At 51.7% G+C, this 24,219-nt stretch overlaps 1 protein-coding gene and 1 non-coding gene across 3 annotated transcripts in view; both read left to right on the top strand.

Moving 5' to 3' along the window:
• The first annotated feature begins 6,066 nt into the window (after window positions 1–6,066).
• Window positions 6,067–24,219, top strand: part of Sh3bp2 (SH3 domain binding protein 2) — a 40,733-nt gene continuing 22,580 nt past the window's right edge. Inside the window, exon 1 of one of the 2 annotated variants that reach the window (XM_031341055.1) lies at window positions 6,067–6,181. The gene's annotated coding sequence lies outside the window, so the exon portion shown is untranslated. Of the gene's footprint in view, window positions 6,182–14,194; window positions 14,349–24,219 lie in introns of those variants that run through there. The other variant, XM_031341056.1, reaches the window with a different exon arrangement.
• On the top strand, window positions 11,068–11,223 carry LOC116071488. The gene has a single exon (XR_004110921.1). It is a non-coding gene; the product is annotated as a U1 spliceosomal RNA (small nuclear RNA).

Genomic DNA, 24,219 nt, shown 5'->3' on the forward strand with positions numbered 1-24,219 from the left:
TAGCACCCACTTCTTAAGATGGTAAATAAGGAAAATAGATTTTTACCAATTTCAGCCTATCCACACTGGAAGGGGACGTCATGCTGCCTGCCTCTCACCTTGGGCACTTACTAACATGGGACAGGACAGGTTCAACCTCATCTCCAGTGAGCCTCTTCTCACTCTCCTGCTGGCCTTCCATGCTTGTGTGGAAGCTTTATTTTGTGATGGGAAAGCCACAGCCTGGGGCAGAGGCCTCCTTTGCAGGAAAATGTCTAGGTAGAGCATGAGTCTGGCTACTTGTCACAACTGCCACTTTTCCAGTCCTACCTCTGTGGAGAGAGGTTAGGAGGGGGTGCAGAGCCAACAGGGACTTTCTGGATAAAGCCCATCAGGCCTCCTCCATGTCTGGGGCCCATCTGTGACACAGGAGGGCTCCAGTGTAGCTTTCAAGGAATGGGCATAGTAGGGATCAAGGTATTGAGGGGTAAACACTATGTCCCAAGGTTATGTAACATCTGGGGTGCATAAGGTAGCATCTGGGAGTCTTGGCTCTGGCCAGCATGGTTTAGGGTTCTCATGGGTGGGAATGCAGACCAAGTTCTAAGACAGAAGAGTAGAAGGGAGAGGAAGTGGTCAGGCATGCTGAAGATTGGGTGGTGCCCATCTGGACCGAGCTCCAGGCCTGGAGGGGCATGTGGTTCTGGAACTTTGTGGGTGAACCCCACATTCATTTCTCCTAGGCAGACCTACCTTGGCAGGGCCCCGGGGCAGGTCTGGGGAAGGACAGGAGGCAGTCCTCGAGTCTCCTGGGCCAGGCTTATTTATTTCCCCTTTCCTCCCACCACTGGTTTTGGAGAACTTTTTCATTGTCACATGGGCCACTTTTCACCCCATGTCTCACTGTCCAGTCTTGACTGGAGAAAGGCTGGCTACCCCTCCTGACACAGGCTTGGGTGGTTGGTGGGCCTTTCAGGAGATAATGGGGAACCATATTACCGTTGAAGTCCACAGCTTCGCTGCCCAAGCCTGTGGTCTTCTCCTCCAGACCCTGTTGTTGTCCAGGAAGTTATATGGATGAAAGAGGGCAGGAAGAGACAGGAGGCACAGAGGAGGGGAGGGCAGAGGGCAGAGCAGCCTGTGTGTACAAACACCGCCTCCATCACACCACCAAGGCCGGAAGTGGGTCCCAGAATAGAACAGGCTGCTTTCAAGTTCCAAATCGGGTTCCGGGGGCTGAAAGCATGTTTGGGTGTAAAAATAGAAATATCAGTACATGTGAGGCCAGGGTCTGCCACCCACGGGGCTTGTGTTTTTAAATAGAATTTTCTACTAAGGTTGGTTTGACAGTGTTCTAGATCGAAAACTGATCCAAATAAACTTTTCATGTGGCAAAGCCAGAGTCAAACTGGGTTTCATTACCAAAGGGGGGTAGCCATGCGCAGGTCCGCAAAAGGATCCTGCGGGGCTCTTCCACCTGGCTGGAGCCCTGGCCCCATCCTTGCTCTGTCCTCCGGTACGGCATCGTCTCCAAGAGAGCTCTTGCAGGTCCAGTTTGGCCCTGCTGTCCTCGGGAAGCCTCCTCCAACGTCATCAGCTCACACCTGCTCTCGGGTTGGCTGGGGATGAGAAGTAGCAGAGTACCTTAGCCGATGCTTACAAGCTGGACCACCAGAGCAGAACTGGTAGAGTCCCACCCTGCAGGGTGTGGTGAAAGCTGAAAGGGACAACTGGGTGGTGCATGACCCAGGAGTCTGGAAAGGCCTCCTGGGCAGGGACACTGAGCATGCAGGACTGGCACAGTGGAAGAAAGCAAGCCTGTAAGAACCACGGTTTGGAGTATGGTCCAGACCTGTATCAGGGCCCTGTGTGTACCCCCTGGCATTAAAAGTCTCTTCAGTTTCTCTCCGTTCCCTACCCTCTGCCTTGATTCTAACTCATACCAGCAAAGGAAAAAACTTTGTCTCCCCTTGAGCCAAATCCAGCATGAAAGAGCCACAGAATCTGCTCCTGGATAGGGGAAGACCTAGAACCAAAGAAGGCAAGCCATTAGGCCAGTATCCCAGCAGAGGACCTAGCCTTGTTCTCACAGCCTGCCAGATGACTACCTCTGTCAGATGTTTGAGGCCATTTCTTCCCCTGCCCTTATACATGCCTCTTTGCAGTTTGACTCCAGCCTGAGCTAAGTCGTCTGCAAGGTTCCCAGGCCTTAACCACCCCTTCCCTGCCCACCCTCAACACTTTCTTTGGTCTATGGATTTCCCTGCTGTCCCCCATATGAGTGGTCAGTAGCCTTCAGCTTTGGTCTTACCCAGAAATAGGCCTACCAAGGGGAAGCAGCTTTACCATGAGGCCATTCCTGGGAATATAAAGAAGAAGGTGGTTCAGTGTTTCCTCGGACAAAGGGGCCTGAGAACTCTACCTGTTGGCTTTGTATTTTCCTTCACCAGCCATTTATTAAGCATCTACTTTGTTCCAGGAAGTGGATGAGCCCTGAGGCAGGCAAGGTCTTGCTCTAGTAAGATGGCATTGTAAAGGGAGTCTGGATGTGCCAGATGTTGGGGTTCAAAGGACAGGGGAAGAGGAAGGAACATAAGGAGAGTGGATAATCTTTAAAAGAATTAAGGAGCAGTAGGGGGATGGTCCAGTCCATGAATTGGCCCCCCAGCTTTGGGGGACAGGCTGAAACAGGGGACCCTGGGACTTGCTGGCTAGCCAAACTAAGTTGGTGAGCTCTATGTTCACTGAGAGAGCATGTCTCATAAAATATGGCAAGCTTCCAAGGAAAGCATTTGACATTGACCTCTGGCCTCTTCATGCATGCATGTGTCCACACACACACACAAACACACATACACAAAGAAGTAGGAAAGAACTCTCTTTTTTCTCAATAAAAAAATGTTTATTGTATCTGTGTGGGAAGGGCGCATGCTACAGTGTCCTTATGGAAGTCAAAAGTCAAAGGATACCTTTGTGGAGTTGGTTCTCTCCTTCGGCCTTTACATGAGTTCTAGAAATCAAACTAAAGTTACCAAGCTTGCATGGTGAATACCTTCACTCAACAAGACATCTCTCAACCTGTGGGTTGTGACCCTCTGGGGTTGTCAAAATGACCCTTCCATAGGGATAACCTAAGACCGTCAGAAAACACACTTGTAAATTATGATTCATGACAGTAGCAAGATTACAGCTATGAAGTAGCAAGAAAAATAATTTGATGGTTAGGGGTCACCACATGAGGAGCTGTGTTAAAGGGTCACAGCATTAGGAAGGTTGAGAACCACTGCTATAGTCCAAGGAGCAGTAAGGCTGAGGACAGACAGATGGAAGTAAAGGAAGAGTCCATGCAAGAATCTAGGGAAAGAGTGAGCAAGGAGTAAGCAAGATGGCCTGGCAGAATGGAAGGCTCTGCAATGGGGGTGGGGTGGGGGGTGGAGCGGTGTACCTGGAACATGGGAAGAGCAAGAGGGCAGTGTGACCACTCAGAGTGGGAGCAGTGGACAGAGGTCCCAGGAGGGCCAGTGGGGTTGGGCAGGCTTGGGCTCACCTATGGATAAGGTCTTTGCTCTGGGGATATGACAGGCTATGGGAAATTCTGAGGAGAGATCATAACAGATTCCCTAGTGAGGGCCAGGCCAGAGGAAGGAGCAGGTCAATGGTTGGCAAAGGTAGTATACTGGGCATGAGCCAGTAGGACCTCCAGATAGACAGAAGTACAGACAGGACGTGGAATGGGAGAATAGGGAACAAAAGAGGCTTTGTTCCTTGAGCTTTGCAAAAGGAGAAAGAGGTTCTGGGATAAGGGGACACGGAGAGAGCTGCTAAGGGGGCCTCTGGCAGCCAGGAAGATGGCCTGGCAGCCTTGCTTGCACAGGAGGGCTGGCTCACTATACATGTGCTTTGCACAAACCTGCTTTCTCTTCTGCGCATGCTTAGGAGGCTTTGCATCGCTTCTGCTCGCTTGAAGGATGGTCTCTGTCCTGCACATTCTCTACATCTTTTCAGCTCCAGTTGGGAGCTCTGGTTGCCCAGGTCTCGGCCTCTCCACAGCTATATTTAGGGGATGGTAGTCTCTAGTTTCTTCCATCTTCTCTGAACATGATATGTGGAAGCCAGCCCTGCTTCCTTCAGTTAGGTTCCTGCAGGTGGCACCAATGTCTGGCTTTGCTCTACTTCCCTCCTGGTCTCTGTCCCTCCCTCAGCTTTGGAACCAAGAGATCCAAAGTGACACAATAGCATGTGTGTCCGTTTCCCATTAGCCATAAGGATCATAAATTACCTTGAATCATTTCAGGGTTCCCAGGGCCCTTGATGGGGCCATGCATTTGATTAACTGAACTTGACACCGGGGATAGATGTGTCTAGACCTATCCAACCCTGAGCCAAATCCCAGGAGTAAAGCAGCTGTGTGAGGTATTGCTGGGGCCAACAATGGACAGAGGAGGGGCTGAAAGTGTAGGATTCTGGGTCAAACAGCCTAGTGCTCTGCACCTGGCACTCTCCACAGGAGAAGATGGAGCAGCCTCGGCAGGCAGAGGGTCGTAGACAACTTAAGTACACAGAGGTGATACCTGGGCAGCCAGAGATGGAGGCATGATGGATACCCCAGAGGGTGGGCACCTCAACACCTGTCTCCTTAGCCACTGGGATCCATGAGAGCTAAACTGTGGGCAACTGGTGTTGCCCTGGGGCCAGAGACAGGAATAATGAGTGTGTCAACCCTGAGGGCTGAAGGGCTAGGATTCTGGACATCCTCCCTACTCCTCTCATCACTGCCTTCACCAATGGAGAACCCAGGGTCCTGTTCTCTCACATCTTTTACTGCCTCCTTTCCCAAGCCCCAGGTTTTCTGGTCTTTTCCTAGTGGGCCCCGGCCTCTCTATATGTGGGCTCAATGCTTGGCCATCCTAATTTCCCGGATTACACCCAGTTAACCTCTCTGCCTGCAGGGATGCCTCACACCACATGGATCCTTTGGACCCGGGTAGCCCTGGAACAGGTGGACAGAGACATGACCCCCACTTGGGCAGCTAGCCTGGCTGTCCCAAACCCCTCCAGTAGCTCAGCGTGAGTGACTCCTATCCAACCTTAGCCTGGTCTGGAACATCCATGGAAACCCCGGTCGCTGCAGGAGCTGGGCCCTTCCCACCTGAGTAGCTCCCTCCAGAACCTGTTCTTCCTTAGCCCATAGTTTCCTAGGTCTAGAACCTGGAAGTCCCCACAGGGATAATTCCTTCTCTAAAAATTCCACTCTTGTAAATAAAGTTCTGCTAGCTTGGCTCCACACCAGGCTCACATCCCTGCCTGGCCCCAGGGCTCTCTTAGGAAGTCATCTCTTCCTAGGAAGTCACCTATCCCCAGGCCCCTGCTCCCTGCATATGGTTCCCCTGGGCCTACAGGTGGGCTTAGCTAAAGGCTTACATGGCTATGCACAGGAAGCCTTGTGTTCTTGGGCAACCCAGCGCTAGCTATGAATTTCCAGCCCTTGTCCCATAGGCAATATTTCCTTTAGATGTAGCTGAAAACTCTCTAGTAAGACTCCACAGGTTCCCAGCAAACCCTTCATGACTGTGAGAGGTTAGTGACCAGGTGACCAGGTGACCAGGTGACCAGGTGCCCTTATTTGTGCCTAGATTTGAGTCACCCCCCACCCAGCACAGCAAACACATACGGCTACCCCAGAGAAAAATCAGACATTTCCCCATGGAGGCCACCGGATAGATAGACGGGGTGTGTACACACACGCATACGAGAGAGAGAGAGAGAGAGAGAGAGAGAGAGAGAGAGAGAGAGAGAGAGAGAGAGAGAGAGAGAGAGAGAGAGAGAGAGAGAGAGAGAGAGAGAGAGAGAGAGAGAGATGAGAGAGAGAGAGAGAGAGGAGAGAGAGAGAGAGAGAGAGGCTCTGCTCACTCAAACATCTGCCTACATCTAGCGAGCACCTACCAGTTGCTGGTTACAAACCCTACACCTTAGCCCACCAACCAATCTCTGACCAACTAGAAAAGGTGTGTTAAAAGCTGCCAGAGCAGGAGGTGGGGCGGACTGGCAGTGCGAGGGCGGGGTCTGAACCTGGGAGGTGGGGCCAGTTTGGAGGCGGTGCCTGCACCAGAGTGCCTGGCTGAGGGCACAGCTGGCTGCAAGCGGAGCGACAGAGCTGGGATCCGCCTCCCGGACGCCTGGTCCGTGGGCTGGGAACCGGCGGGTAAGGCACTGCATGGGTTTCGGGATGGGTCGTGGACGTGCGCGGCACAGTCGTGTCTTAGAGACCTGCCTAGGTCCCTTGAACCTGTGTTCCGCTGTGAGGTGGGAGTGGGGTTCTCAGGGCGGACGGCGGCAGTCTGGGCTCAGGGCTGGGTGGTCAGTCTAGGAGATAGGGCTGTGTTTCGCGTGTCCTGTGACTCTTCCGTCCCTCCGGCTCCTCTGGCACCCGTTGCTAGGCCCAGGTTACAGGGCTCATCTATCGGGGTTTCCAAAAACTTGGGAGGTGAATCTGCTTCTATTCCCTCCAAACTTTTCTTCCTTTAGAGGCTCCATGAAGTTTAAGAGAAAAAGCCACCTGTTCGTGCTGATTCACACTGACGCGTGAATGACTGAGTGGGGGTGGGGAGTTTGGAGATTTTTTTTTTTTTGAGTAGGAGTGAGTCTCTGAGAAGATAGAAGAGTGTTCATGGAGTTGTAAAGTTAGCGGACGTGTGGGTTTCCACCTCCACGCTTCTGTGGCTCTGGGCCTTGCCTGTTAACAGATTGAGAGTCGTGTTGGAGCCAACTCCCTCTGCCACCTCCCATGACCCTACGCAACTCCTGTTCTCTCTCTCTCTCTCTGCTTTTCTGTTTGCTCATTCCTTGACACTGGCAGTCAGGTGACTCCAATAAGAGCTCCTGAGAAGCCACCCTCGCTGGGCACAGTGTGGAACCTCAGGTGTTACTACATGTTGCTATTAAGGATGCTAAATCCCACCGGAAGGGGCTCTGAATATCACCCGCTGGATCAACGGTGATATGCACAGAACTGTTCACAACAGAATGGGTCCAGGAGTTAGGTGCTGGGCTGGGAGCAAGTACATAGACTCAGGTCAACTCTGCGACCTAGGTGAGGGTTGTCCTCGCTGGCTTCGGTCCCTGTAGACCACCTTGTTCTTTTCCTGACAGGGAAGCCCAGCCTAGGGGCCCAGACATAGCTCTCCACTCCTGGAGCCTAGGAAGGCTTCAAGGAGATGTGAACCACAGCCCCTGCCCACCTCCTTTCTCATGCCCCCTCTGCCTCTCTGGGACCTGGCTCTGGGTTCTGGGTGGAGACACACTCTGGCAGAGGGGACAAAACTAAAGGGTAGACAAAAACTGATGGGCAAATTTATCTGGCAGGAGAGGAGTAAGAAGAGAGCCCAGCCTTTCAGGTGGGAGCCCCTACAGAGTTAGAGAGAAGCCCACTCAGGAGGCTGGGCTAGGAGAGACAGAAGGACTGCCTTGACCCTCCCTTTCCACGTGGATAGAGGAAGTGGGGTGCTGAGTCAGCCCCCCCCCCGTATCCTTTTGTCCCCATATGGATGCATGTGCATATATAGTCCTACAGAAATCCAAGAGGTCCAGAGAGTCAAAATGACCTGCTTTAGTCACAGAAGGGCAGACGGAAGGGCCCAAACTCAGGCTGGGGGCTTGGGTTCAAATCCAACAACATGTTATTCATCAGGCATTTCCTCCTGGTCAGCCTCCCTTACATCTGTAACATGAGGACTGGCAAACACTTTCCACCCAAGGGTGGTTACCAGTGCCCAGTCTGCTAGTGGTGAGTAGCTGATCCTCGGATGCTGGGGGTGCTTCCTCTAAGTGTGTTCTGGTCAGGCAGGGACAACAGGCCATTTTGACTTGTGGTTGAGGTGGGGCAAAGCCAGGCCTGGAGAGACCTGGGGCATAGGGCAGGCATCCAGGTTCCTGCCTGCATTGGTCCTGAGGGCAAACACCTGTGTCCACAAAGACTGACCAGTGTGAGTTTAGTTCTCAAAGCTCCATTGTGGGGACCAAGGGTCAGAGATTCTGACAGATCTTACCCTGCCATCATCTGGCTGATTCATGTCCTTCCAGATTCCCCGGGCACAGACATGTATGGCTCTTCTATAGCCCTGCTTGGCATAAGTAGGCAGCCTGGGCAGAGGAGATGGGGAACCCAGAGTCTGGGAAAGGCAAGATTTATGGGAAAGGGATTCTCTGAGCTGGGTATGAAACTTACGTAGGGACAGACAGACAGACAGACAGACAGACCAGAGAAGATGGCAAATCATTGATCACAATGCCCTTTGTGGGGCTGGAGAGACGGCTCAGAGGTTAAGAGCACCGACCGCTCTTTCAGAGGTCCTGAGTTCAATTTCCAAAATGCCCTTTGTGTGCCAGATGTGGTGAAAGCATGGAGAGGAGTTTGGAGAGTGAGAAAGGGAGCTCTTTGTACCACAGAGTCCTCCTCTGAGAGTAGAGTACCCCAGGGTGCCTCTGGAGTCCCAGTAGTGCTATTTGGGCATTCAAGGCTGGAGATGGTCCCGTGTGTGCAGTGCCTAGGGCTTGTGGGAATCGTCCATGCCCACTTCCACCCCACTCACTGCCCCTCAGCCCAGAGAAGTGCTGCTGCCTCTTGCCATGAGCCAGGGTCCCGGGCCTCCCAGGCAAATTATATTTCTTTTTCTTTTAAATGATTTATTCATTTTATGTACATTGGTGATTTGCCAGGATGTCTGTGTGAAGGTGTCAGTTCTCCTGGAATTGGTGTTACACACAGCTGTGAGCTCTCGTGTGGGTGCCAGGAATTGAACCAGAGTCCTCTGGAAGAGCAGCCAGTGCTCTTAACCGCTGAGCCGTCTCTCTAGCCCCAAATTATACTTCTTGACTCTCACTTTTCTGTTCTGTAAAGCAAAGTGCAGATGTAGGGCCACATGGCTGGACTTGGGCTTAGTGCCTCACCCTCACCCATGAACTCCAGGGAACAGTAGGAATGAAACAGGTGGGCTTCAGGAAGGGGGCTTCGCAGGGACCCAGGTGCTGTTCCTTCTGCTGCTCCCAGTGTTGACTTCTGAGGTTCTGGCATCAAGTGATTAGCCTCCCTGTTGCTTCATGAGGTAATCACTGCTTCCAAGGATTTAGGAACAACTTGGTCCATGTGAGCTGGCCATAGAGTTTCCAGATATACCCAAGTGATTTTTGCTAGCTGGCTTCCAGGAACAGCATTGGCTTGATCACTTTGCACAGTAGCCCAGGGAGGTTGTCACGAGCCAGCGGGCACCCTGGTAGCATACACTCTCATGCCCTACAGCCAAACTCTGATTCCAGGAATTGCTGTCTGCTTCTCTCTGAATCATGCTTACTGCACACCCACTGGCCATAATAGAATGGCCCGCAGCCAAACACCCTTGCTTTAGGCCGCTGAGTAGGGTGCAGGGCGTCTGCCTGCTTGAGCCTGCAGAAGGAGGTGTGGTCCTTGGCCTGGCATCTGCCAGGCTGGTAAAATGCATGCCATGACCAGAGCTGTGCTCTCTCATGGCCCAGGGCTAAACCAGCTCAGGCTGGTTTCCTGGGGTTCTGAGAGTCCAGAGACTGACCAGGAAAGGCACAGAGCTTGTCACAAGAACCAAGACAAAAGCCACAGTCCCCGTCTTGTCCAACTTGAGGTTTTGGGCTTCAGCACCTTTCCCGTTAAATGGGATCAGATCAGGATTAGCTAATGGGATTTCAATGACATTTAAATGACAGCTCTCTCAGACTTCAAGCAGCAGCTGGTGAGAAGCACTCACTGGAGAAGCCTCTCACGTTAGTATTCTCAGGCCTGAGTTGGGAATTCCTGTTCTTGTTCCTGAACAGACAACATGTCTAATTTGAGAGTTTCTACGACCTGGACCTCAGGGTATTATAATCTGTCCTGTGGTTTTAGAAGAACACCTGTTCCCAGGGCTTCTCCCTATGGCTCTACCCACCTTGCTAAGATAGGTAAGAAGATGGCCAAGCACTTACAGCTGCCTACTCCTAACCAGGATGGGATGAGGCCAGGGCTGGTCTGGGGGCTTAGAATGCTGGGGTGGGTTTTAGCTTTACTTCATAGCTTTGAAAGTCTAGAACAGCACTCATAGTTCACTTGGGAGCTGGATAGGGAGCTGAGGATTTCTACTCCACCTTATTCCCTGCATCTATGACATTGGCAGACTCCATTTCAGTAAGCTGCTTATCTGGACCAGTGCCCATTCCAAGCATGCTGTATGCTGTGTGTGCCAGGCCCAAAGCCAAGCCTGGACCATAGGAGTGGGCAGACCCACAGGCTCGAGGACAAGGATGGCTGGCAGATGCTGTAACTCAGTGTCTGGCCCATCCCACAACACTCTCTGAGAAGGAATTTTTGTTAAAGACATAATGATTGCTGAGCAGTGGTGGTGCATGCCTTTAATCCCAGCACTTGGGAGGCAGAGGAAGGCAGATTTCTGAGTTCGAGGCCAGCCTGGTCTACAGAGTAAGTTCCAGCAGCCAGGGCTACACAGAGAAACCCTGTCTCTTGGCTGCCTGTATCCTGCCCTACTCCTGAGCTGTGGGCCTCTTCACAGCTCAGTATACACAGGAATCTATCTGTCCACAACACCCTCCCCTGCCCCCGATCGGGAACTCATGCAGCCTAGCACTGAGAGCTACAGGGCCTCCCTGAGTAGGAAGGTCCCTGCAGGCTGGGTGGGTTGGGCATCACTGGCAGTGGTAGTAGAAAACTTTGCCAGGCTTTGAAGTTGGTTTGCCACTTTCCTCTCTGCTGAGCACCGGAGACAAACACAGCCCGTCATCCTGGAACTGTGCTGCCTGGGTTGGCAGTTTCCATTCAGACAATAGTGGGTTGTTGTGCTGGGGCCTCTCATGAAGCTCTCTAGGTTTCTGTCACAGTTCCTCCCATCTGCCACTCAGCAGCGGGGACCCAGCCTCTCCTGAGCCTGGTCTCATTGGCTTCAGCAAGCAAGACAGGTAGGAGGACAGGGAATTCTTTTCTGGTAGGAAAAATAGTTGCCACATGTGGCCCTGCCCTAAACTGACATAGTGCTTTTCTCTGTGGCTGCTCCTGTTGAAAGACAAACAGTGACACTTACCTGGCAGGGAGACTCCATGGCTGTGAAGGTGGTTTTCCCAGGGCAAGGTTTATCCTTCAGGTGTGCTGACACCTACAGCTTCCTCACGTGAGGGAAACTTGACCGCATAGTTTGCAGTAGTGGGGTACTGCATTCATGCTCTTCCCTTAAAAAGAAAGAAAGGAAGGATGAGAAGAAAGGGAAGAAGATCCACATTGAGACCAACATTGGGGTCAACCTGGTCTCCCCTTAGCTGCCTGCCAGAAGGTTCTTAGGTATTGAGCTCCAAGAGCTGGCACCTGTAAGAGGTCCCAGAGAAGGTGAGACAACTAGGCAAATAGTGTGGAGGCCTGGTCCTGGCAGGCAGATCAGTGGCCAGCTGCATGGGTCTGACCATGGCAGAGCAAGGAAGGGATCAAGTCCCCTGATGCCATTATGTTCTGTTGTCAGAAGCCTCTAGGTACACAGAAATGGCCTCCTGTGACTGGGTTGGTGCAGATGCCTCCTACAGACCATACTGTGTGAGCTGGACACTTTCTACCCTCTCTGTAAAAGGGCAGACATAGCCGGGCAGTGGTGGCGCACGCCTTTAATCCCAGCACTTGGGAGGCAGAGGCAGGAGGATTTCTGAGTTCAAGGCCAGCCTGGTCTACAGAGTGAGTTCCAGGACAGCCAGGGCTACACAGAGAAACCCTGTCTCAAAAAAAAAAAAAAAAAAAAAAAAAAGGCAGACCTAGAAGGTCTAGCCTCATCACATACACATAGAAGGTATGTGATGGTGAGGGAAACCCAGCCACTGCTAGCACTGGGATATATAGAGGTAACTCAGTGGAAACTGGATCTATGCAGGCCTGAGGGCCTCCATAGTTGGAGTCAGGCTCTCTAGAGTTCCCCACTGACCAGAGCTAATGGCACTAAGAGTTAGGCCTTGGCCTGAAGCTGGAATTGCAACTATCTCTGACCTGCACCCACTTGTCTTGGGTCTTTGAATTGTGCCTCGAGCTGGCCTCCCTTCCTTGTGAATTCCTGCCTAAACTTCCTATTGCTTGTCTGTCCAATTCTACCAGGTGAGTGCACTGGTCCGGGGAACCTCATTCCAGTTTTTGAACTTAGCACATGCCAGGGCTGGGACTTCTGCCCCAGGATGGATCCATAGGACAGGGGCCCTCTAAAATCACCTGGCTTCCGGACTTCTCTAGAACTGAGCTTTCAGAACCAAGGCTATAGTTGCTCAGGAAGGTGGGGCCTGGCCCTGGTTTTGCTGGCTATGGAGTCTGCTGTTGGGTCTACTGCACTTAAAGTAGGAACAGAGGTCATCACTGAGTTCCCCAGTTCACTGTTCAGTTTCAAGAAAGTTCAATCTCTGATATCAACCTTCTTATTTTCTCAAAAATGTGACCAGGAGGGTGAAGTGCTGTGGTTCGTGGTGGCTGTGCCCACTCCGGAGACAGGAAGTTGCCCAGGAAGGAAGAGGGTTGAGAAAGGACCTTCCTCTACCCCCTGCCTCTGGGCTCTGCCTCAGACACCCCTTCCACAATCAGGGTTCTTCCCCTGGGCACCAAGGGAGTAGCTGTTTGGGGGCTGGGAGTTAGAGAGACAGGAAGAGATTCACAGGCCTCAGCCTACTCAGGATATCTGAGAATGGTACACACGGTACCTGTGGAGTGAGGGCAGGGCAGGGAAAGATTGCTGGTCAGAGGCAGGGAGAAAGGAGTGGTCCTGACCAATATAGGTCCTGTGTGCATAGAGGTTGTGTTCTGTGATTTGTGTGTGTATGTGAGTGTGTGTGTGTATGATTACATGTGTATGTGTTTTTGTACGGGGGACTTTATGTGCACATATGTCAGTCAGTGGGTGGTGGTGCACGCTTTTAATCCCAGCACTTGGGAGGCAAAGGCAGGCAGATCTATGAGTTTGAGGTTAGCCTGGTCTACAGAGTGAGTTTCAGAACAACCAGGGCTTCTCAGAAAAACCCAGTTTCGAAAACCAACCAACCAACCAACCAACCAACTAACCAACCAACCAGAACATTCATGTACACATATGTATACATACACGTAGAAAACCAAGGTTGATATTGGGTGTCTTCTCAATTGTTTTCCACTGTATTTTTGAGGTTGGATCTTTCACTGAACCTAGAACTTACCAATTTGGGCTCACTAATCCTCCTGTATCAGTCCACCCTCCAGTACTGGAATTACGGATGTAGACTGCCTTACTCCGTTTATGTGGGTGACTGGGGATTGGAACTCACGCCCTTCTGCTTGTGTGGTAAGTGCCTTACTGTCCTTTGGTTTCTGTTTTTAAGGATCACTCTGAGCTGGGCATGATGATACATACCTCTAGTCCTAGCTCTTGGAAGGAGAAGCAGGCTGATGACCACAAGCCTGAGACCAATCTAGTTTACATAGCAAGTTGTAGGTCAGCTGAGGCTACACAGTAAGATCCTGTCTCAGGCCAGGCAGTGGTGGTGCACGCCTTTAATCCCAGCACTTGGGAGGCAGGTGGATTTCTGAGTTCGAGGCCAGCGTGGCCTACAGAGTGAGTTCCAGGACAGCCAGGGCTACACAGAGAAACCCTGTCTCGAAAACACACACACACACACACACACACACACACACACACACACACACAAAGGAAAAAATAAAAGCTCTCTTTGAGGTCTGGGGACCATCTCAGTACCTCCACCCTACAACAGTATCTCCTGAAGAAGTTGGTGAGGAGTAGGTATAAAGACAGGCCTGCCAGGCAGTGGTGGCACACGCTTTTATTCCCAGCACTTGGGAGGGAGGCAGGCAGGTGGATTTCTGAGTCCAAAGCCAACCTGGTCTACAGAGTGAGTTCCAGGACAGCCAGGGCTATACAGAGAAACCCTGTCTTGAAAAAAAAACAAAACAAAAACCAAACAAACAAACAAACAAACGAAGACACAGACCTACGGATGCCAATGGTGGGGTTGGGGTCAAGCAACTAGGGAGTGGTAAAGTTTTACAAAAGGACCTACAGATAGGGAACAAAGCTGGAAAGAACTGGGTCTAGTGGTTCCGGTCAGCTTAGCTTCCTCTTCTTATAGCCATGTCTCTCTGCTGGGGTTCTCTTTGCTGCTGCTGACCCCTGTGTCTCTGGTGGGAGGAGCCAGCCTTCTTCTCCTGAGGCTGTGTCTATAGCAGTGATAGAGCTGTGCTACGGCCCCGTGGTCCGTCTGTAGCCAGAAAGAGAGGCTGCCACATAGAAGCATAGACCTGGGCTCTGCTGACCACCAGAAACCACATTCCCTGTGGGAGTCTCCAAGGGGTAGGTAACAAGGCCAGGTGCTGCCGTCCTAGGCACGGGAACATGGACTCTGTGCAGATAGGAAAGCATGGGATTTGAGGTTAACATAGATCTGAGGCTGTGGTGGTCAAGGCCTCTGAAGGAGGGCTGGACTTGGAGAAGCAGACGCAGGGAACAATGGGACAGGTACTGCCACTAGAGGCCTGTCATCTTCAGAAGCCTCCCTACCCTGCTGCCTGAGGGCCTTAAGGATATTGTCCCACAGCCTGATCATGGGGCACCTGACTAGAAGGCCAGGAGTAAGTTTATGGGTACTGATGGCACAAGGTGGTCAGGGAACAGTGTGAGAGGGGCACAGGATGTCATAGTACTTCAAGGACGAAGACCTGGAACCCTGAGGCTGAGTCCAGTCACCTTTAAAAGCTCATGCTGTGTCTGAGGCAGGCGGTTTCAAAGCAGGAGGTGAGGTATAAGGAGGCCTGGCCTTGGGAAGGAAACAGGGTTGGGCCACTGGATGGGTGGAGAGAAGATTCTCCTCTTCCCCCTGACTGGCTTCTTCTGGTTGTCAAAGACTAGACCAGACTTCTGAAAGAAGGTTAAGCCTGGGCCCCTTTCCTGTCCACAAGGGCCCTTGGCCAGACCCTTGTCCTCACTGGGCCCTCCAAACGATGGGGTAGTGTGAGAGTGCCTGGGAATGTTCAGGTCAGCTGGGTACCCTGTGGGACCATGCCGAAGGGTGAGGATAGGAGCCAGCCATAGGCGGTGAGTCATGGTGTCCACCACCAGGCCTTTGAGGCCCTGGGTTCCCAGCTGAGGAGGAACAGCCAGTTCTCAGTTCCGCAAGCCAGGGTCTGGCCTGCACCTCCTTCCTGCTTTTGGTCCCTCTCCACAGTTCTTCCTGTGTGTCCCCTAGTTCCTTCCCCCTGGTACATCTTTTTCTCTCCCCCACTGTCCAACTCAAGACCTAGACCTGGCTACAGCAGCTCTCCACAGCCTCTTGCCTACTGAGGCCCCAACAGAAGGTCCAGATCACCACCTGTGCTACCTCTGATGGCCTGTGGTTGACCCCAAGAGGAACCAAATGAAAGGGCAAGGTGTTGCCTAAAAAGAAACCTAAAACTTTATTACATATGCCGCAAAGATTCAAACTATCGTCTCAAGTTCAGAGCCATCTGGGCAACATAGCAAGACCTTGCATCACCAAAAGGGGGCTTGGAGGTGTACCTGAGTGGTGGAACAGTTACCCAGTGCATGTGTGCATGTGTGCATGTGTGAAACCCCACTCCTGTAGAGAACAAATAACAAAAACTGAAGGAATAAAAGACAAAATCCAAAAGACTAAGGGATAAAATAAATCCAGAGAATAAAAATTAAACAACAACTTAGACCAGCTTAAAAATAGTAATATTTGGACTGGCGAGATGGCTTAGTGGGTAAGAGCACTGACTGCTCTTCCGAAGGTCCTGAGTTCGGATCCCAGCAACCACATGGTGGCTCACAACCACCCGTAATGAGATCTGACGCCCTCTTCTGGTGTGTCTGAAGACAGCTACAGTGTATTATGTTCGAGCAAGCAGGGCCAGAGTGAGCGGGGCCGTCCTGAGTTCAATTCCCAGCAGCCACATGATGGCTCACGGCCATCTATACAGCTACAGCGTACTCATACACATAAAATAAATAAATAAATCTTTAGAAAAAAAGTAGTAATATTTGGGGGTGGGAAAGGGGAGAGAGACAATGGATTAAAACAGACCTGAGGGTATGGAGGGTGGGCAGAGGGGGAGGTCAGCTGACTCAGCCTGATGGGCCCTACCTGTGGCAGGGTGGACAGGGGGTCAGAACATTCACAGTAAACTGTGGGGTATAGAGGAGCCAAGAATGAAGGCCAGGCTTGGTGATGCTGGACCCAAGTGGCCTGGAGCCCACTGGAGTGAAGGGCTGGAAAGTGCCCTGGCTATGGATATCCAGGAAGCTTGAGTTTGTGTGGCTCAAGGAAGCCAACGTGATATGAAAAAGGCCCAAGTGTTAAGTCATAGAGAATGGAGCAGCCAAGGCCACCAACAACCTTGGAGATCAGGGCTGGTGTCTCTAGAGTACCCTGGGAGACCCCAGCAGAGAGCTGCAGTGGACCGTCTCATACAGTGGCACTGGGCCAGCACTAGGACATTTCAGGTGCTTACTCAGTATGCCATGGCTGACCCCTGACCTCTGCCCATGGCTCTGACATGGAGCAATGGGGATGGATCTCTGATTGCCTTTCTCACTTCATCTGTGCCCTCCCCACCGGCATGAACTTCATGACCACATACAATATGCCCAGTGCGTTCCCTCAGTGTGTCTGTGCCCTCGTGCTGGGATCCAAGCTCTGCAAGGACTCTGACACTAATACTAGGCCCAGTGCCTGTGACGAAGTCATTGTGAATCGTTTGGTTTGGTCCTTAGAATGCCATTCTTAGGAAGAGACATGGCTTGCCTCATTGCAAAGGGACAAAGTTGGAACAGGAGCATAGGCCTGCTTGGTGCCCAGGCCCAGGTGCTTAGACCCTGTCTGCTTCAGCTGAGTGCTATGCCCCGTGGCACCCTGTCTGGCAGGTCTAAAGGTGTGTGCACCTTCTCCTGTCCTGACTCCAAGGCCTTTACAGAAGCTTTCCTCTATCTGAGGCACTGTCTGTGTAATCCTCTGGTTTGGCTAGCTCACATGAAACATTGCTTCCCGATGCTGGTTGATGTGTCACTATGTCTGGTGGAATGGATGTCACAAGGGTGTGAGTCAGAGGTGGCCACTTCCACGGATTATTAATAGGCAGCCCCAGATAGAGGATGATGCCAGCTTGGATCCTGGGCTTCAAGTTGTGGGATTTGCCCGTAGAGAACAAAGTTCTGACTGTCTCCCTTTGCCCCTAGTACTTGAGTGCCAGAGTACCACTGAGTGTGAGAGATGGGGCCTTCATCCCTTCAGTATCACTTGTCTGCTTCACTGCAGATTGTGGTGAGGCAGGTGCCCGTCCCTCTGTCCTGAGCCCCAATGGCTCCTTGGACTTCCCCGTTTTTGAGGAGCAAACTGAGGCCTGGGGTTCTGTTTCTTTGCCAGGGTTTTCAGGTGTGAGCATCTGGCCCTTAGCCTCCTGCCTGGAGCCCTGCCTTGTCTACAGAGATTGGGACCCAGCACTGCTATCCTCATGGAAGGTGGACTTTCTGCCTTTGGGGGAATACAACTGTCTTTCCAGAGATGGGCCCCAAGGCTGCTCTGAACCAAGCTTCATAGGAAATGCCTTCCAGGACCCTGGGACTGTGAGGCTACCTCAGTGACTCCATGGAAAGGACAGAATATTAACTTTGGCACAGGTGACTGTGAGCTACCAAGTTAGTGGCCTTGGCACACAGAAAGATTCTCGGTCTCCCTGGTCCAGCTATAGGCAGGATCCTCTCTGGATTCCTGGCCCCCATGTCTTGGCTGCATCATGTGCCTATGATGTAGGTGTCTTCAGAGCTTTATCTTCTCAGCTGCTGGATGTTGGAGAGGAAGAGCAGGCTAGACCTGGGAAGGCCCTGCCCTTCATTGCGTTCTTTATCCAACCAGGGCCCTCAACTCTGACCTCAGAGGAGACAGTGTTCCACAGTTATTAGTAGATTTTGCCCCTGACTATATTCTTATAGACTTCAGAGGATCAGGAGAAGCTCAGGGGCAAAGGGTGAGTGTAGGCTGCCCAGCAGCTTGCTACCCTTGCTTTATCAATACAGATACTGTGAGGAAAAGCTCACCCTGGGAAGGCTCAGTGCTTGCTCCAGAGTGCAGAGCTTCAAGGACATCCTTCATGTAAACAGAACCCCCTTTCCCCTCTAAGGATGAAGAAGGTGGGTACATGTGTCTAGCCCAGTGGTTCTCAACCTTCCTAATGCTGAGACCCTTAAATATAGTTCCTCATGTTGTGGTGATCTCCGACTATAAAATAATTTTCACTGCAACTTCATAACTGTAATTTTGCTATTGTTATGAATCAATAATGTACTTCTCATTATATGCAAGATATCTGACAGGTGACCACTGTAAAAAGGTGATTCGACCCCCAAACAGGGTTGCAGCTCACAGTTGAGACCCACTGTCAAGATGGTTTCATTTGGCAAGAGAGCACCGTGAACTGAGAGCCATGGGGTACTGGGGCACCAGATGTTGGGATATAGACAGAACCTATAAGAAGAATGTGTTGCCTATATCATACTGGACACTCCAGGCACATACCAGGACATACAGGGATGAACTTAGGGAGGTCCCTGTACCCAGGAGTTGATGCTGGGGGAGAATCTAGGTCACAGCATTGAAGGGAGGAATAGAAAGGGAGCCAGACTCTGTGAGGGGCTGGAACATGTCCTTCAGAAGGGACAGTGGTCTGCACATGGGGCCTTGGAAAGCAGGGAAGGTAGGATTAATTCTGCTGTGTGGAACTAGAATGCATTCTGGTGTTTTTGGATCAAATTCAGATACTGTGGGAATGCAGTTCAGCCAAAGGTTGTGGGACCGATGGAGCATCTTGCCAGACCTATGGAAGTGTAATGGGGAAGCGTTGCCTGATGTCAAGCAAGAGAATTTCCAAAGCATTCTCTGACACTTCCTCAATTTTCAGTGTGACTGAGAAAGGCTTTGCCAGTGGAAGCCAAGTATCCTGGAGAAAACCGATCACCTCACTAGATGGCCCACATGGGAGCTGTGGGATCTATTCCTCAGGTGAAGAGACTGAGGCTGAGAGTGAGTTACAAGTCTGGGGGATGGGGAAGCCAGGGCTGAACCCAATGAATCTGTTGTCTAACCACTGAACCAATCTGTTCAGGGGTCACTGGGGTGGAGAGCTGCTCATTAGATGAGGAACTCAGAATGGAATGCCAGTCTTAGGGGGCATCTCCAAGTGTTTAGTACGAAGGCCTGGATCATCGGAATGCCCAGGGCACCTGCACTGGGTGGGGGAGTAGTGGACGCCTCTGAGTCAAGCTGGGCAGGACCATGAAAGATGCAGGCCACAGTTGTGGGTGAGGTGCCAGGAACTTGGGGGTGGACCTGGTCTAATACGTCAGCACTCTAGAAAGGTTTTTTTTCTCAAGCAATTAAAAGGTGGAAATTTGTCAGTGTTTGTGATGAAATGAAGTGTGAATCCTGAACCGCCTCTGCTGGCTTGTGGTTTGGGGTAGGAGAGCAGCCCGCAGCAGCCATCTCGCCAGGCCAGCATGCATTTCCCGGAGATTTTGCCTGTCTCATTCTCTCCAGCCCCACCCACCCCTCTCCATATTGGGACTGGTTGTCTTCATCACGGAACCCTTCCCCAGGCGTCCTCGTTGAAGTCGGTGTGCTGCCCCCTCCTGGCTAGTGCAGACACTGCATCAAATGTGGGGGTCTCCAGGAGCCCTAGAGCTCATTGTCCCCACCCAGCTTGCCCTCAGCACAGGATACATGCCATCACCCAGCTCCGCACATGTATTAGGAACAATGTTGATACGGGACCTGGGAAAGGAAGGCCCTGGTCAGACATCCCAGGGCATGAAGACATCATGGGCTTCCTTGGTGCTGTGTTTTGTGGTAGCAACCTAGCACCCTGGCTCAGTTTTGCCACTGGTAGAACCCAGTCAATAATCCTAGAGCATCAGTGAGCATTGGCAACAGCCAACGTGGACATCAAGTCTATGAAAGACTCTTGGCGTCCATTAGTTTAGTTCTGAGTCACACATTCTGGACTCAGGGATGTCCTGCTTATAGCCATACTAGAGATGCAGCCTGTATATGGCCCAGGTCCACCTTCTAGTTCTTCATCATTCATCTCTCGGGCCTCTGGGGATTTAGTGGGACTCAGGCCAATAAAGAGTGCTGGCGTCACATTTGGTGACGCTGGTGGGGAGGGCTGAGCTGCTGATGTGATTCCAGAGAAAGGGCAAGTTCTAGGTAGTTCTAGCCTCAAAGCAAGTGGCTTTCGGTTTCAAAATGTAGGTGTTGGGAATGGCCAGGCCCTGGAGCAGGAAGCAGTGGTCTCGCCACATCCCCTCAGCCAAAAAGCTGGTTTAGCCTCTGCTGTGTTGTTGAAACTGCTTGATGGAGCCAAAGAAGAACAGGTTTGGTGGTGAGATAGACACCAACAGTTTTGGTGGATTTGAACCAGGTATGGCGCCCATGCATGGGAGCCATGAGAGGCTTCCACGGGGATGTGGTATCCAGGGAAGCCAGCTTAGGGTCACCCCTTTGAGATACAGCATTGCAGAACTTGCTTCTCCTTGATAGGGCATGTCAGGGAGTAGGTTAGATCAAAATAGAAGGCAGCTGGGAGATCCCATCAAGAACTTGGGTGAGGTTTTGGTTTTTCGAGATAGGGTTTCTCTGTGTAGCCCTGGCTGTCCTGGAACTCACTCTGTAGGCCAGGTTGGCCTCAAACTCAGAAATCCCCCTGCCTCTGCCTCCCAAGTGCTGGGATTAAAGGTATGCACCACCACTGCCCGGCCTGATATAAAACATCTTATTTTGAGAGGCTGATATTGCCCATTGGTGGTGCTCCCACCCTTCCCAGGGCTTAGCACCCATCCCAAGCCTGGAATATTTTTCTCTTTGCCCTTGGCACACTCAGTGCCTGAGCTGTGCAGACAGATAGTCAGTAGATGCCAGAGTGGGTACAGGTTCCTGGGTGCTGCAAGTGGGTTCCAATCCAATACCACTGACCCCTGGCTGTAGGTCATATCTGTGCCATCCTCCAAATCTCAATAGGGTACTGATGTCCGCAGGGCCAGCCTCTTGTCAGGCCTGAGGTGTCAGGGCAGAACCAGCACTTGTGCCCTTTGGATAGTGTTAGGTACTTGTCTCACTCCTGAGCAGGCTGAGGCATGCCAGGACCTGAGTGAAAGAAAGTTCTTTGTTGTTTTAATTCTGATTAACCCTGGGCCCCTGCTTAGTTTTGCTGGCTATCTCTTACCATCTCCCGGTAAGTGCTTTGAGTCTGGTCTGATTGGGGTGAGAGTCCCCAAGTTTAGGGACTTAAGGCACCAGTCCAGGGTAGGAGGATCGAGTGTAAGTCAAGGCAGCCCAATGCTGGTAAGGATAGGCTCACCCGGGGCTGGAGAGATGGCTCAGCGGGTAAGAGCACCAACTGCTCTTCAGAAGGTCCTGAGTTCAAATCCTAGCAACCACATGGTGGCTCCCAACCACCCGTAATGAGATCTGACACCCTCTTCTGGTATGTCCAAAGTCAGCTACAGTGTATTTACATATAATAATAAATAAATCTTTAAAAAAAAAAAAAGGATAGGCTCACCCTAGCCACATACATACGTCCTCCTGCTTGGATTCTCGTGTTACCTCTATTGTGATCATAAAAAGAGAAAGAGCTGTAAGAATATGTTCTGGTGGGTCGTGGGAGAAGGGGGTACCTTGGTGGGCCCATGCCAAGGCATCCCTTCCCCCTGAGGGGCCAGACACACACTGGTATAGTATAGAATAGAGTTTATTTAGGGCATGGGGAGGGGAGTTAAGAGGGTAGCAGAGGCAGAGAAAGGCAGAGAGAAGGAGAGAGTCGAGAAGGAGGGGCTGGCCATGAACACTTGGAGAGAGAGGGGAAGGGATTGGGGAGAGAGGGGGAGCAAATGGGGCAAGAGATAAGGGAGAGAAGCAGGAGTAAGAGAGAGAGGAGGGGGCACTAATGGCCCCTGGCCATTGCCAGGTAACCATGGAGAGGAGCATACCTGGCTGCTGCCCGGTATGTGTGGGGGTGGAGTTTACACAGAATGCTAACAACCTCACATTATAACATTAGGTAAAGGTGGTGGAGTGCCCCTCATGGAGGGGACTTGAATGTCTTCAGTTTTCAAGAACATGACTGGTAGTGTTGTTTATTACCTGGCTAGATGAGAAGGCACTTGGAGAAATTGAGGCCTGTGGTGGTCACATAGCTCAGAACTCCTAGAGGCTGGGATTAGGGGAGGGTCCAACATTGGTTTGTCTCTTGCAGAGAATCCTTTGTTGGGACTCTGACTCCCCTATAGACTTACAGGTCAGGGCCTGGGGTTGGAGACCTGGCTGGGGTAGTCAGGGTGGGTGTGGCTCACTTTAACTTCTATTGTGTTTAGGAATGTGGGAACAGAATTAGGCATAGGTTTGATACATGCCTCTGCATCAAGTTGTATCTGGTAAGGGGCAACATATCTTTTAGAGAGCTAGCTGGCTCCTGGTTCGTCTCCTGTTGGGATTCAATAATCTCTGTCCCCAGTCTCCCCAGACCCTGGCTTCTCATTGCTTGAGGAGTCCTCTGAGCTCCCCCCAGCCCCCGTGCTGTTCGCCCTGAGCCCTTCCTACTGTGACTCCTTCAGCCTGTTTCTGTTCTAGAAATCAGACCTAGGGCTCTCCTCCAGGAAACCTGCCTGAGCCTCACATGTCCTCATGTCCTCGAGAGCCCACAGCTCCTGGATACCCTATGTCCTCTGGAAACTGTACCACTGGTTTGTACTCATTGCTGCATGCTTTCGGGCTTCTACCTGCTCCTTTAGCTCAACCCTGCTGGAAAGGAGGACAGTGAGAAGAGGCCTGTATTCCCACATCCTATTCACACCTTGCCTCCAGCTTTCTGCAGCAGGCAGGGACTTGCCTCAGAGAGTAGAGCCTCGTGGCTTAGGGAGGCTGGAGATCTGTGCCCACCCTAAGGAGGCCCAGACAGCAGAACTGAACCTTTCTACTCTCTAGGAGATAGCCAGGGCTCTTTAGCCCACTGACTGCCTTGATGGCCTGGAGATATTGGCTGCAGAGCTGAGGCTGCAGATGTTGGGAAGGCAGGAGCTCCTTCATCAGTAAGCTGCCCTTTTTGAGTGGTTGACACACAGGCCTGTGCCTGTGAATGGTTAGGTTCTTGCACAACCAGTCATGGGGTTGGTATTCAGGGCCATTGGAGTCAGAGCCACAGAGAGAGGTGAATTCATGGAGTTGGGGAGAAGGGTGCTCTCATAAAACCTCTCGGGCAAAATAGAGTCCACAACTCTTGGGAACCCCGTAGTCTTTGAACCCAGTCCTGCCGTGAGGTTGGCCCTCGGTCGCAGAAATCCCCCTTTCTATCCACCACTTCTTATCCTGGGGTTGGGGCTCAGACAAGGAGAAGCAGAGGAACTCAGTGGCTGAGGTTGGAACTCCTGCTTACACACTTAGTGGTTTCCAGGTTAGAGCAGGTGAAGAAGCTGGGCCCATGGGAGCAGACACGCTTGGGAGGGGCTTACTCTGAGTGAGCCAGTGTGATTGTCCACGAGGCTGTGCCGGCAGAAAGACTACTTTCCAGAAAGCCAGATGTTAAGCCGAGCTGAGGTGGAGAGGTGATTCAAAGAGTCCTTGTAGGAAGAGACTGATGTCTGGGCCAAGCTCCTTCCTAGTCTCTCAGTTTCTTGGTGTCAAAGGGCACAGAAATACCCATCTTAGCCGGGCAGTGGTGGCACACGCCTTTAATCCCAGCACTTGGGAGGCAGAGGCAGGCAGATTTCTGAGTTCAAGGCCAGCATGGTCTACAGAGTGAGTTCCAGGACAGTCAGGGCTACATAGAGAAACGCTGTCTCGAAAAAAAATAAAAATACCCATCTTGAAAGTTACAAGTACTAGGTGCAAGGCACAGCTCTGTATGTACCTTGCAGGGAAGAGCTGTTGGTGAGGGAATGAGCTCCCAATGGGAGCTATCAGCACTGTCTTCCTCAGGCCACTCTAGTCTGTGAGGGGCTTCACGGTCTGATTGCTGAGTTGGCCTTGAGACTCTGGCCAGGAAGTTGTACAGGAAGCTATCTCTGTGGGCTGGCCCCAGCGAACTGAGTAAACTCAGGGGCCTAACCCCAGCAGGCTGGTGGAGTATTGCCCTGGGCTAGGTGGCTTTTAGGACCTTGCTGTGGGGAAGTCAGAAAA

Source organism: Mastomys coucha, unplaced genomic scaffold (genome assembly GCF_008632895.1).
Source record: "Mastomys coucha isolate ucsf_1 unplaced genomic scaffold, UCSF_Mcou_1 pScaffold22, whole genome shotgun sequence".
NCBI lineage: Eukaryota > Metazoa > Chordata > Mammalia > Rodentia > Muridae > Mastomys > Mastomys coucha.